The sequence below is a fragment of the Centruroides vittatus genome, unplaced genomic scaffold (genome assembly GCF_030686945.1).
Source record: "Centruroides vittatus isolate TY-2023 unplaced genomic scaffold, ASM3068694v2 contig_356, whole genome shotgun sequence".
NCBI lineage: Eukaryota > Metazoa > Arthropoda > Arachnida > Scorpiones > Buthidae > Centruroides > Centruroides vittatus.
Window position 1 is genome coordinate 541,441 of NW_027122179.1, and position 14,404 is coordinate 555,844.

Genomic DNA, 14,404 nt, shown 5'->3' on the forward strand with positions numbered 1-14,404 from the left:
CCGGGATTTTTGCTGTTCTCCGTATTAACGATAAAGCTTCTCTTCTTTCCGATTGTTTGAGGTAATAAATCCGACGGATAAACGCCGCCGAATGTCTTGCTAATTTCGGAATCACCTAACGCCAGTTTCCAGAGCATAATCGTATCCATTAGTTGTTTAGTAGTCGACGTAAATGTTTCGCGATCGATCGATTTCTATTGTATTACGATATTCTAAGAAGCATATGACGTTAACTGTTTCTGGCAAAGGTCTTTTGAACTTTAAATCGAAACTAACATTTCCATAGGTCAACACAGAGGTATGGTTTTCGGAGGCTGCGCGGTCGGGAGTTAGGTCGAATACGTGGAACATGTATCCTTGAGCGTAGTCGGAATACGATATATTAGCGAATTTTCCGTAGGGAATTCCCCCTATTTCTTCGAATAATGTTGCGTAACTTCGAGCGTAAGATTTTGCGTCAAAGTCTGGACAGAACGGATTGGGTGGGATTAAAATCGAATCTTTTATAACAGAAATATAGTTTAAGTCGAAATTTTCAAAATTGAAAGGATTTAAATCGAACTGTCCATTAAAAGCGTTATTTCGCACCAATCCGATTATAATTCTTTTCGGGATTTGACCGATTATCGCATTCGATATATTTGAACTTAAAATCCCTTTACTTAATGTAAATACTTTAATATTAACTCGTCGATAAGGCATTTTAATTACAGAATTTTCTAATGTTTTTTCCATTCCAATTAAGATGCTAGGACTTACTTCTATTCTATTTACTTTTAACGTAATATTCTTTAATCGAATCTGATAATTATCGGCCGTCGCCATTAGAGCGAAAGCGTCTTTCGAACGTTCCAATTTTATTCGAACGTCTACGCCGTTTATCAATAATTTAGGTTGATTAATAAAATCGAAATGAAGTCGTCCGTATAAATCTAATACTTGGCTTCTGCTGCTTTTCTTAAACCTGGTGACTAATCCTTCATTCTTGGGGTCTTTAATCGGGTTGGTTTCGTTTAAAAATCCGGCGGTGTCTTTGTAGAAGAAAGAGCTGGTTAAATAGGTTTTTTGCGCTTCTTCGGAGGAAAATAATAGATTTTCTATTATCGCCGGTATGGGTAATTAGACGTGCGTAGATATAGTTTTATCGTTAAATATCGTAGTACATTGAGAGAACATCGAATGCAAAAAATTATTCACGGGTGTTACTAAATCGATATCGAGAGTAGAAGTTCCATTTTGTTTAGTAACAGTAACTTGCGCATTAATCGAAATACTGCTCAAATCTATTAAGTTTTCTCCGGAGCCGGGGATTAGAAATTCTATAGGAGATTTCTGATCGGTTATCGAAGCGATGGGATGTAGAATAGCCTCGGTAGTATTTAAAATCGCCAACTGGGTCGGAATAGTTTTAAAAAAATCTAGTTCCGATTTTAAACACGGGCAGGAGAAAGGATCCATTTTTTAGGAGAAAATATCTACTACTTTCCTCTTCTTAGTATTCTTTCGTTTTACGCTTTTTCTTAGACGTTTTCGTTTTTTACCCGACCCGCTTTGAATTTTTTTAATGACGTCATCTTTTATTTCTCGACCCGCCTGATTAATTCTCGATAGAGCCGAGTCTTTTAACGATTTTCCCGTGAGTATATCCGACCCGATATCTTTCGCTATATTTAACGCTTTTTTTCCAATATATCGACTTGCGTGTTTTAAAATTGGTATTGCTTCGCGAAAAATTGAACCGAAAAATCCATATCCTCGTTGAATCGGTCGACTTTTAAAATACGGTCCTCTTCCCCATTGAGGAGTAACATAAGGGGTGTGAGGAAATATAGAATCGGGATATCCTCCCGTCTGCGAACGATAATAACTAATACAGTCCTCCGGTTTAAGCTTCATTTTATCAAATAACCGATTCTTTAATGAATCCGGTTTTATATACTTTTTCGGCGAAAACATAATACCAAAAGCGTTTTTCCCGAAGTAAATATGACGTTTTCACCCGTTGATGTGCATATGTCTACGGTTATAGTCTCGATATAATTCGATCGAAGAGGGAAAAATAACGGAGTATTATAAATTTTAACGATTTGTTGATCTTTTACTCCCATAACTGGAATTACTCGAAATAGTGGAGCCGAAGTATCGCCTACGTGATGCGATTCTATTAAATTAGAATATACAAATATTTCTGTTATTCCGGCGTTTAATTCTAAGGGATAAGTTCCCGTAAATTCTCCTTCGGAATATTCTAATCGATCGAATCCTAATATATCTTTTAATTGACTATTAAATTTTACGGTAGTTTCTCGTGGAACTTTCAATAATAACTTTTTATCGGGAAGCGATTTAAAACTGATTGTCTGAAATGATTTAAGAAATTCTCTTTGTCCGTATAATCCAATCGGTATACGCATCGTATTTTCGACGTTTTCGATTTTTACTTTATCTATATATCTATTTTTTTCGATTAATGTAATAAATTCTTCTTTAAAATCGGTAAAAGATGAATTATATTGAATCTTTTCATCTTTTCCTCTTACAATATATTGTTTTAAATACTCTAGATTTAGAGCCGAAAGAAATGTAGGAGCATCTTGATTTATGCGTAATTCGCAATCTTGAGCGATCTGAATCGTCACAAAGCTGTCTTCTTTGTTATAAGAAAATTTAATAAGACCATCCTTTCCTAATTCTTTTAAATTATTCGTAATAGTCTCGAATATATTACTTGATTTGTTCTCTCCTATAGGATATAACGGAATTAGTGTAGTCAAATCATCAGTTTTTACTTTAATCAACTTCGTCTCTTTAGAAATTATGTTGTAAGTATTATTTTCGTTAGTTATATTAAACCACGAACGAGGTATTATTATCTGGGACAATGCCGCTTCCCACGACCCGCTTAAATTTATCGGTGGATTAATTTTCGATGTGAAGGACGATTGAGTATTTTTTGGAAAATAGTCCATACTCGCCGTACTGATAAGCGTAACATAAAACCTATCCATTTTTGACTTTTTGCAGTTCTTCGTTATAAAATCGACCCGTAATCGTCTGGTTGTTGTAATCTTTTAACACATAAGTGACCGGGGTCGTCGGAAATCGGTTTTTTATATAGAAAACCTCTTTACTCCATCCTGCCAAATATCCTCTAGAAAACGTTTTACGTTTCTTAGAAATTCTAACTTTATCATTAATTTTATATTTATATTTTATTTTCGTTTTCGTTTTACCGTAAAGTCGATTAAAAATTTGTAAATGGTGTTTAGGTTTCACCTCGGCCGGAGGCATTCCTATAGTTCGATGTTTACTATAATTATATGCCTTCACCAAATCGTTTAATTTATCGATATATTTATTAGAATTTCGATAGGTAATAAGACGATAAATTTTATTTTTTAAAGTTTTATTAAACCGTTCTACGACCGACGCTTTCGTTTCGGAATGAGTATAATAATGATTTATTTGATGTTTTTTAAATAAATCCTTAATTACAGAATTCATAAACTCTTTCCCTTTATCGGTATGTATCATCCTGGGTATTACTTTTCTAAATATTTTTTGAAATGCTTTTTTTATCGTTTCGGGTTTTTTGTCTTTTACCGGAATTACATACGCATATTTAGAAAACACGTCGATAGTTGCTAATAAATATTTTATTCCATTATTATCTTTCGAAAATTGTCGAACATCCATAAGATCCGACTGGAGTAGTTCTCCTTGATATAGCGCTTTAGTTTTACGGCGACTATAATTTTTTCGTACGGGTTTATGCAACGTATACGTATCTTGAGTCGATAGCCATTGTTCGACGGTTTTTCTAGGCAACTTTGTCGCTTTTATTAGTCTCGTTACGCCGCCAAACGATGCCGGATGAGATGGATTATAATAAATAGAGCTTAATAATCTTTCCATGAAATATGTTTTCTTTTAGACGAGCCAATCCGTTTAGGAATTTTCGTAGACGAAACTCTTTTTTTCCTTCCGCTAGTAATTGATCGTATTGGTGGGGGTGGAATCGAGGGCGTTCGAAAACGAAGTATGGGCGATTCTTCTATTCGTAATCGACTCGATAGCGCCTTATTTCCTATCCATTCTCTAGGAATATTAGATTTAATAATCGCTTGATAAAATTCGTTAAATCCAACGGGCACTATAGAAGATTTTCGATTGCGCATTAAATGCGACATCAGATCCGCGATATGGGAGTTAATTATCGGCTCATTATTTACCAGAAATTCTCCTTTTTCGTTCCAATCGTATTGATATTGCTTTAGTAATTGAATGATATGCGGAACATATTTTTGATATCCCAGCGGGACAGAAACTGATATCTGATCTTCGATAGTCGTCGGTTTTGTCGGTTCTAACGATGGTTGCGATTCTTCGATCGGTTCTGATACCATCGAGACTCGAATCGGTTCTTTCGGCGCGTGAATAGTTTGTTTAAATCTCGAAATTAGTTGACTTAATAATTTAACTTTAAAATCGTCCGATAAAGTACTTTCTTCTAATAAATCTTGGATATTATCGTGCAATCGTATTTCCGGTTTTTGCAGTTGATATTTAGGTACTAATTCGGGAGGTACTAACGCCATTCGTTGAGCCATTTTTTTATAATCCAAAAATTCTTTTAGCTAATGATATTATTGGATCTAGAATCGTGCCTAAAAATCCTCCCGATTGATTTATCAAAATCTTCTTTTTTGCTTGGAGACCTATTTTTTTATTTGCGAGTTTTCGAATACATTTTTTATATTTTTTTAATTTATTAATGTTTACCGGTACTCGGCCTTGCAGCGTATTATCGCAAATTTCGCATATGACTTTTATCTGATCGGGCGATGCTTCTTTTAACAAAGCTTTTCTCTGAGCGGGTGTTGCCTTTGCCAGCACATTTAACAAATGATAATTTTTTCTGATATTCTTCATTTTTGTGGAATATAAACCCAATACACGCCTTGATTGTCGGGAAAACACGAATCTCGTAAACACAATTCTTTATCGGTCGATGGATGGAAATCGATAAACAAATAACCGTACGGTTTGGATGTCGCGTTTAAATATGCGTCTTTGAAGTAGGGCATTTTGCCTATAAACGCTTGACGAGCGAGACAGTTGATTTGGCTTTCATCTCTATTATTCTTAAATAAAATCAAATAATGAGTATTTAAACTAATATCTCTCATTACTTTATTACGAGGAAATAAATTCTGCATTATCAATATAACGCTTATATTTTTATGATGCGATTGAACGGTAAATAATTCCGCAATTTTTTCGGTTATAGAATGCATTAAATCGTCTATAATTATTAAATCTACATTTTCGTCGATACTTTCGGGAATACCGCATTTAAAATGAATATTTTTCTCTTCCACGAACCAAGGTTGATACATCGAGTAACACCATAAAATGCGATTTAATCGTTTTTCGTAGATATTTTCGTGTAGCATTTTCCGAACTAAAGACGTTTTTCCAGATTGAGACGGGCCCACGACGATACAACTGGACGGATGTTTTAAACGCATTTTCTGCACAGTAAGTTAAATTCGTTCTTTAATAATTGTACACCATTATACTTGTGAGGCAATCCATCGGTCGAAAATCTTCGAATGTCGTATACAGTTCTTCCAGCATTCGTACATTTATGTAAATAAAAGTTTCTACCTAAATGTAAAGAATATTCGCAAGTAGTGTTTTTTATATTAATTTCTTTAAAATTTGATCCTTTTAATAAAACTATAAAAGAAATTGTTAGCGAAAATATTTCTATACAGCTTATAATAATAAAAGCGACTACTATTTTGCGAGACATGATGATCTAAAATAGCAATTAAAACCGAAATAACTGCTTATTAAATAAAATCAAAAACACTACTGCACATGCGCGAAAACATAAAAACCACAATCGCGAATTTAAAAATTATTTTATTCGAAAAGATGGCGAGGTATAGAGACGATGTACCCGAGATTCGTTGGACGGCGTTTTACCCCATCAGCGAGAACTTATTAGTTCCGTACGCATTCTCTAGAACCTCCTTCCCTTGCATCGAGTTGGCAGAAAAATCGGCTAAAACTCAACAGTTTCCTCCAACTACTAAAATTCTATACTCAGTAGATTTTCGACCATGGTTTAACCCAAAAGTGAAACAGATCCGATGGATACTGACAGCGAAAGAATCTCCCCATCATCATAGCGTACTCATTGAAGAGAAATCGGACAAAATCTTTACCAACTTCGACGAATGCGCTTCCCACGCTCTAGAAAACGACCCTCATTGTGGACAGACTGAAAATAATATTCCAAAAATGTATTTTGAATACGAAATTAAAAAATAAAATTGCATTTTCTCGAAAATTTGTGTCTTGTTTTATAATTTTTTTCGTCAACAGATGACGCTACATAAAACAACAGTGCACATGCGCGAAAAAACATAAAAACCAATCGCGAATTTAAAAATTATTTTATTCGAAAAGATGGCAGGGTGTAGTGACGATATGCTACCCGTGATTCGTTGGACAGCGTTTGTTCCATTGAAAGAGAAATTATTAGTTCCATACGCTTTCTCTAGAACCTCGTTTCCCTGCATCGAGTTAGCAGAAGAATCTGCCAAGGCCGCGGCTAAAGCTCAACAGTTTCCTCCGACTGTTAAAATTCTATACTCTGTAGATGTTTGCCCTCGATTTAGACCAAAAACGAAACAGTTCCGTTGGATGCTGACTGCGAAAGAATCTTATCATCATTTCAGCCTGGAAATTTTAGAGAAATCCGACAAAACATTCGAAACTTTCGAAACATGTTTTTCCGACGCCGAGAAGCACGACCCCCATTGCGGACCCGAAAATAATATTCCAAAAATGTATTTTGAATACGAAAGTAAAAATCAATAAATCCAAAAAAAATGTATTTTGAATACGAAATTAAAAATCAATAAAATTGTATTTTTTTTTCCTCGAAAATTTTGTGTTTTATTTAATAATACCGCAAACCATTAATTGTAAAATAATATATACTTTTTTAAATTCGTTGATCTAAAACAAATTGTAGCGTGAAAAAAAAATTCGAGACCTAAAAAAATTATAACGTAATAAATACGTTGACCTAAAAAAATGTGTGTGGAGAAAAAATTCGCGGACCAACGTAATAAATACGTTGACCTAAAAAAATGGGCGTGAGAAAAAATTCTCAGACCAACGTAATAAATACGCTGACCTAAATTCCAACCAACGTAATAAATGATCACGTGAAAAAATAATTAATTCTGTTAATAACGATATTTAAAAAAAACGTGTCGCAACACGAAAAAATATATAAAAGTTCGAATAATATTTATAAAAAAAACATGTTGCAACATGAAAAAAAATATAAAAAGCTCATTTGTCTAAACGATTGCATCATAAAAAAGCTTATTGGTCTAAAACAAAACTAATCGATTGCATCATACAAATTGATTTCGTCATATAAAGCGCTACAAACTAAAATTAAATTAGTATTATATTAATATCGGAAGAAGACAAGTCGTATAAAAAATGGAGAAAAGAGAAATAGCCCTGCTCTCTGACGAATTAAATTCGTTGGTTGATTGGAAAGATTTCTCTAAATTAAATTTGACGGAAGACATAATAAGACGACTTCAAGATAAAGTTGATTGGGATATTATTTCTGAAAAAAATCTTAGTGATGAATTTATTGAAGAATTCCAAGATAAATTAAACTGGAATAAAATATGGAAAAACAGACATTACTCTCCTATTTTTTTAAACAAGTATAATCATCGAATTAATTGGGATGATGTTTGTCGTTATCAGCAGTTAACAGAAACATTTTTGAGTGAATATTCTGATTATCTAAACTGGGATCTCGTATCTCAATATCAAAAATTGAGTCCACAATTCATTATAAGTTTTAAAGATTCACTCAATATGGCGCTTGTTTGTAAATATCAACGATTAACCGAAGAAACTATTAAAGAACTTGAAAACCATGTGGATTGGGAGATTATTTCAGAATATCAAGATTTATCCGAAAAATTTATGAAAGATTTTAAACATAAATTGGATTGGTGTAGTCTCATCAGTAATCAGAAACAATTATCGGCCAAATTTATAACTGATAATTATCAATTTGCTCTAATTCGTGTTTTGGCAAAAATATGTGAAAGACTTTAATTTTTTTAAATATAATTAATACATTTATACATGTATTTTGTATACTTACTTCTTAATTGATGTAAATGTTTTTTTATTTCAATAAAAAAATGAAATGAATTGAATATTTCTGTTGTATTTTTTTTACTTACTTAACACGAATCGGTTATAATGTATTTCTCATCTCCCGGTGTTGGCCTCACATCCGGTTCGTTCGCTCTTTTACAAAACGAGGTCAAATCAACTCCCCCCAACGATATAAAGACGGGAGGTTTACTTTCTTCGGTTAATTCGTTAGCGAGTTTTTCTCTAAACACATACGCTTTTAATCTCACAAGGAAAAGAAAAAAATGGAAGGTAATTATCTAGATTTTTTTGTTATTTTTAAAAATAAGAAAATTAAATTATTAATAATTTTCATAGATAGACATTTTTTTTAGATTCTCAATCCTTATTTGTAATCGATCATCCTTTTACTTCTAAGAAGCGAAAAGCTACAAAAAATGATGATGCGCCAGCCGATAAAAAGAAAAAATACGATTTAATTATTTCAAAAGACGAAACAACTTATAAGTCGATTCCACCATATTCTGTATATATTTCTCATGGTTATAATTTAGAAATTAAGGAATTTCGCCAGCAATTTTACATCTGCTTAGCAAAATCAAACTCTAATGCAGAGATTCAAAACAGATTTAATATTCCTATCAAGGAATTCCCTTTTTTCCAAAAAGCTTTCGCAGCCGTAGAAAAATTCTTGGAGGAGTACATGTAAATAAAAGTAAGTAAAAAAATTTTTTCCAATTTTATAACGTTTTTTAAAAAAAATTATGTAAATTAATTGAATGTTTTTTTATCAGAAAAACAATTCTCTCCCTTCAAAGAATATTGTTCGAACAACGAGGGAAAAAAAAGCTCGACCTAGATTACATCAGGTAAAGAAAAAATGTTTTTGCTAATAGAATCCGCTTTTCAAAATTTTTTACAATGTTATCGAAAATCTAATCTCGAGTATGTTGATCCGGTCATATTTTTTAGAGATATAAAATCCGAATTATTTAATGTAATTACGAATTTTGGAAACGACTATAGAATTCGATTTGTTATTAGTCTTAAAGTAATAATGTATAAATGCGTAGAAACAGGACATCGATATGATTTTAAAGATTTTTTTTTTACAAGCTATGCTGAACGAGTTTTATCCCCGTTTTTGGCTTGGAAAAATATCGATAACGCGATAGAAAAAATTCTAAGCGATATATCAATCGCCGTTACGTTAGGTAGTGGATGGATAATTTATAAACTGGCTTTTATAGATGTTCATAGATCCAGCTTTTTATGATAAAAAATATATTTTAAGTAGCGGAATAGACATGCTATCCTACGGACATTATTCGATTTCTTCTTAGGTATTTAGATTACTTTTCTATCGTCTTTTTAATATTATTCATATAATTTCTATTTTAAAAATGAAAAAATGTAATCATTTTTGTATTATTGTAATCCTTATTTTCGTATATGTAGCTATTTTTTAATTATTGTAATGAAAAAAAATGTAATCAATTTATTGTAATAATTTTTATTATAACTTTTTTTTGTTCTTATTTCTAGGGAGAGAATGTTTTGAAATATCAGAAAAACCAAATATTATTGTAATCCTTTATTTTGTAAATGTAGTGATTTTTTTTAATTATTGTAATGATGAAAATGTATTCCTTTTTTTATTGTTAATGTAATCATGTTTATTATAATTTTTTGTAATGAAGAAAAATGTATCTCTCATATTATTATTACTGTAATCATTTTTATTATAACTTTTTGCTCTTATTCATAATGAAAAGAACAAGGGAGAGAAAAAATTGTGTCAAATTAATTTGTCGACAGATGGCGCCGGCTTAACAAAACCAAAACTTAAAAACCAAACCAAAAAATAAAAAATATATAAAAATATAAAAAATAAATAAAAGAAAGAGGAAAAACAAAAACCAAAACTTAAAAACCAACCAAAAAATAAAAAAATATATAAATATAAAAAAATAAAAATATAAAAATAAATAAAAGAAAGAGAAAAAAAATATTAAAGTTATATATATATAATAATATTAATTCTCTCTTAAATAAAGAAAAAAATATTGATTCTCTTAAGAGAGAGATCATCGTATTGTAAAGAAAATCTTAAAACATCGTTTCTCTTAAGACTCGTCGTATTGTAAAGAAACAAAAAAATAACAATTTATGTCAACAGATGGCGCCGGCTTAACAAAACCAAAACTTAAAAACCAAACCAAAAAATAAAAAATATATAAAAATATAAAAATAAATAAAAGAAAGAGGAAAACAAAACCAAAACTTAAAAACCAAACCAAAAAATAAAAAAATATATAAATATAAAAAAATAAAAATATAAAAATAAATAAAAGAAAGAGAAAAAAAATATTAAAGTTATATATATAATAATATTAATTCTCTCTTAAATAAAGAAAATAATATTGATTCTCTTAAAAGAGAGAGATCGTAAAGAGAGAAAACATCGTTTCTCTTAAGACTCGTCGTATTGTAAAGAAAATCTCTTAATAAAAATATCGTTTCTCTTAAGACTCGTCGTATTGTAAAGAGAAAAAACATCGTTTCTCTTAAGACTCGTCGTATTGTAAAGAAACAAAAAAAATAACAATTTAATATTTTGCCCACAGATGGCATTGGCTTAACGAAAAGAAAAATATCTTAAAGTTATATATATAGATAATAATATTAATTCTCTTAAAAGAGAGAGATCGTCGTATTGTAAAGAGAGAAATCTTAAAAACATAACGAAAAGAAAAATATATTAAAGTTAAATATATATAATAATATTAATTTTCTTAAATAAAGAAAATAATACTGATTCTCTTAAGAGAGAGACTGTAAAGAGAAAAAACATCGTTTCTCTCGTCGTATTGTAAAAAAAAATCTCTTAATAAAAATATCGTTTCAGACTCGGCGCGGCGCGGCGTATTCTAAAAACGCTCGCTCACATTTTGCGGTGAAGTATATCCGAAGGGGCAGCAAAAATGGGCGTGGTTTTAATGTCTACGAGAGCTTTTGGAATGCTAATATCGTAGAAACGCTCGAACGATTCAACGGTTTTTGCCATTTTTAGCCCCTGGTGGACGTCTTTCCCTCGGGAGGTTGAGCGATACTACAATAAAAGTTATAAAATCTTAAAAGTTTAACAAATTATCTCAGAGTCTCTCTCCCTAATACTACTATTGTATCAATATCCAAAGCACCAGTATAAAGTCCTAATACAGTAGAGCATCGTTTATCCGACCCCCGATTAACCGACTTATCGGTTAACCGACCGCGTTCTAGTCGGCAAATTCAAATGTCCGCTAATGATGTGGTGCTACAATATTTGGTTATGTCTTGGCTACTTTAATATTATTTTTGTTAAATTTTTGCATGTTTTAGCTGCCAGCACTGGCTCGACCACGAAAAAGAGGCTAGTATTTAAACTAGGCTTAATACACTATACTAATAATGTATTTTTTCATACTTTTCGCTTATCCGACTTTTCAGTTATCCGACCAACCCCAGTTCCCAATTAAGTCGGATAATCGATGCTCTGCTGTAATAAGTCGTGCCAAGTAGACATTTAATAATAAATTAAAAGTAAGGACTGTAAGGACTATATTTACTTAAATTTTCAAGTGTCAGCTTGTTGGTAATGACATCAATAATTCTATATAATTTACAATATTTTTCTTTTTGCGTCAAGAAAAAAATTATAAATAAAAATAATTCCAAATTCATTGAAAATAAATTTTAAAAGTTTCTGTTAATTAATATATCTGAATGATTTAATAAATCTCTGAAAAATTAACTTGTATTTTTTATTATCTAAAGTAAACTAGAGTAGGGCGTTGCTTACTCGAAAACTGGTCAACCGAAATGTCAGTTAACTAAAAGCGTTCCAGTCAGACTGTGTCATGCTGAATGGAACGTTTTTGATACTAGATTAACTTCCGAAAAATATAAATTTTTTTGTTTTTATATTTTTCAGTATATTTATTTTGTTTGTACAAAATAAAGAAATAATTTTTAACGATACAATAGGCACGATTATTATTTAAAAAAATTTACGGTAGGCTTAACATCGATGAAAATTCAACGCGAAGTGACACGCAATGGAGAAAAATTTCAACATCAGATAGATTAACCTCTTAACAGTGAGGGACGTAAATAGACGTCCAAGGCGATCGAGTGGCAGTGGTGAGGGACGTCAATAGACGTTAAAAAATTCTTATAAAATACCTGGACCATTTCGTAAAGTTGTAGAATTTTCACGAGTAGTTGGGTTCTCCAACTTTGTTTTGGAATATCCTTTAGTTCTCGAGAAATTACAATAAAAGAAAGAAAATTAAAATAAATATGAAATTTTAGACGGCCATCTATCGACATAAATCGAATTTAAATCTCCCGCCTTCATCTGAATGGTTAAAAAAATTAATATTCCTAATTGGCTCGCGTCAGAAAAAAGTAGGTGTGACTTCTGTAAATGACGCTATCGGGAGTGCACCGATGCGACCGGAAAAAGTAAACAGCCTACGTCATTAGTCTAACGGTCCTTGTCTGACCTACTTTTCGTAGAATCAACATTGGAGTAAGCTGTAGTAAAACGTAATAGTTTATAGTAAAACGGTCTTCTCTAATATTCATAGTACTTTGTAAAGCTTGGATTTCAATTTAATAAGTATTATTTAATTCAGAAACATTATAAATACATCATTAAGTAGGAGAATAACGAAAAACTTTATTTTTTAGTATAATACAATTTACAAAATCGAAAGTTCGTATATCGTAATATTATAAAAAACTACATCGAAACATACAAAGTCACCTAATTTACTTAAATTCAGTTCATTATACAACTGTAGATACTCTTGCCTAACTCAGTTTCCTCAAAACAAAATTCGAAAACTTCAATTAATTCTATAAATATTTAAGCGCCATTACTATTCGAATTAACTGTAATTACAAATATAACTGAAAAATATTTTAGACATAAACCCTAGGCAATAATTATCAAAACAAAATTCTTCAAGTATAAATTTTTCTGATCGAGTAATATGTAATAATAGTTTTATCTATTAGTCTTGCCATATTCTACTTTCTATGTTCACATCCATTTAGTTTCATGTAATTACACTTTAAATGTAAAAAAATCTACCAACAAATTAGTTTGCTAATAAAGAGACTACTTGCTAATTAAAGTTTGTATTCTTCTTTGACGTAGGTCTACGTTTTAGCACTAGATTGGTAGACATGTCTAAATAACACGCTTATAAACACTAAAAACCATAAATGTCTCGAAACTAGAACTACATAATTATATGCACAAATAAATTAGTAAACCTATAATACATGCCTTCATTTACATCCAAACAAAGATCAGTTCTCTCGCAAATTGTCAAAAAATAAATTATTTTCAACTTTTCTTTCTGTAAAGTAGCATATTCTGAAAAACAAGTTCTATATTCAGAGTAAAATTTCCACCTTCTATCCGTTAAAAACAACGCAAAATCTGTGAATCCACGTAATAAAAATTTATCGCAGTGAACTTCGAAAAAACGAGAAACACAGAAACACCAAACCGCACGCTATTAAATTTTCCCGCCAATTGATTAATATAGTGATGCTCCTGTAAAAATTTTATCACATGACGAAGAGTTTTAGAATAAATGCTAAAAGTTTTCAAAAATTATTTCATGAAATTCGATGAATTTAATTAATACACAATAACTAAATCTGTTTAATAAAGGTTAATAATTTACCACTATAATTATGCAAATTAGATATAAAAAAGATCGCTGCGCAAATTCTTCCGCCAACTATACGTCATGGAAAAACTTACGATGTCAATGCGATTGAAGCTTTTCCACTAAACACTGACAATTTTATATAATTATTTAATTAATCCAGTCAAATTTAAATAATATAAAATGTCTAGATCTGTTTAATAAAGATTATCACAAATATTATTACAAATATGCAAATTAGATATGAGATAAATCACTAGGAAATCTCCTGCCAAGATAAAAATAGCTTTTGGTCACGTGTTCACCAAGAAATATGTTTAAAATTTAATTTTTCAGCTTACATAAACCGTACAATAAATGAGTATTTCTTCGAAAGAAGTCGATATACACGAATAAATAATAATTATTTAATAATGCTTTTATCCATTTTAAATTGATATTGTAAAAGTTAAGCC

General features: G+C 30.9%; 2 protein-coding genes and 1 long non-coding RNA gene across 5 annotated transcripts in view; 2 read left to right on the forward strand and 1 right to left on the reverse strand.

Moving 5' to 3' along the window:
* LOC136974784 (cytochrome P450 3A8-like) overlaps positions 1–14,404 on the reverse strand; it is a 399,348-nt gene that overhangs the window by 251,678 nt on the left and 133,266 nt on the right. The gene's annotated exons all lie outside the window — the stretch shown is intronic.
* LOC136974787 (cytochrome P450 3A21-like) overlaps positions 1–14,404 on the forward strand; it is a 174,276-nt gene that overhangs the window by 61,230 nt on the left and 98,642 nt on the right. The window lies entirely within an intron of this gene.
* LOC136974790 (uncharacterized) lies at positions 8,489–9,133 on the forward strand. Its single transcript, XR_010880697.1, has 3 exons — positions 8,489–8,508; positions 8,592–8,932; positions 9,012–9,133. It is a non-coding gene; the product is annotated as an uncharacterized lncRNA (long non-coding RNA).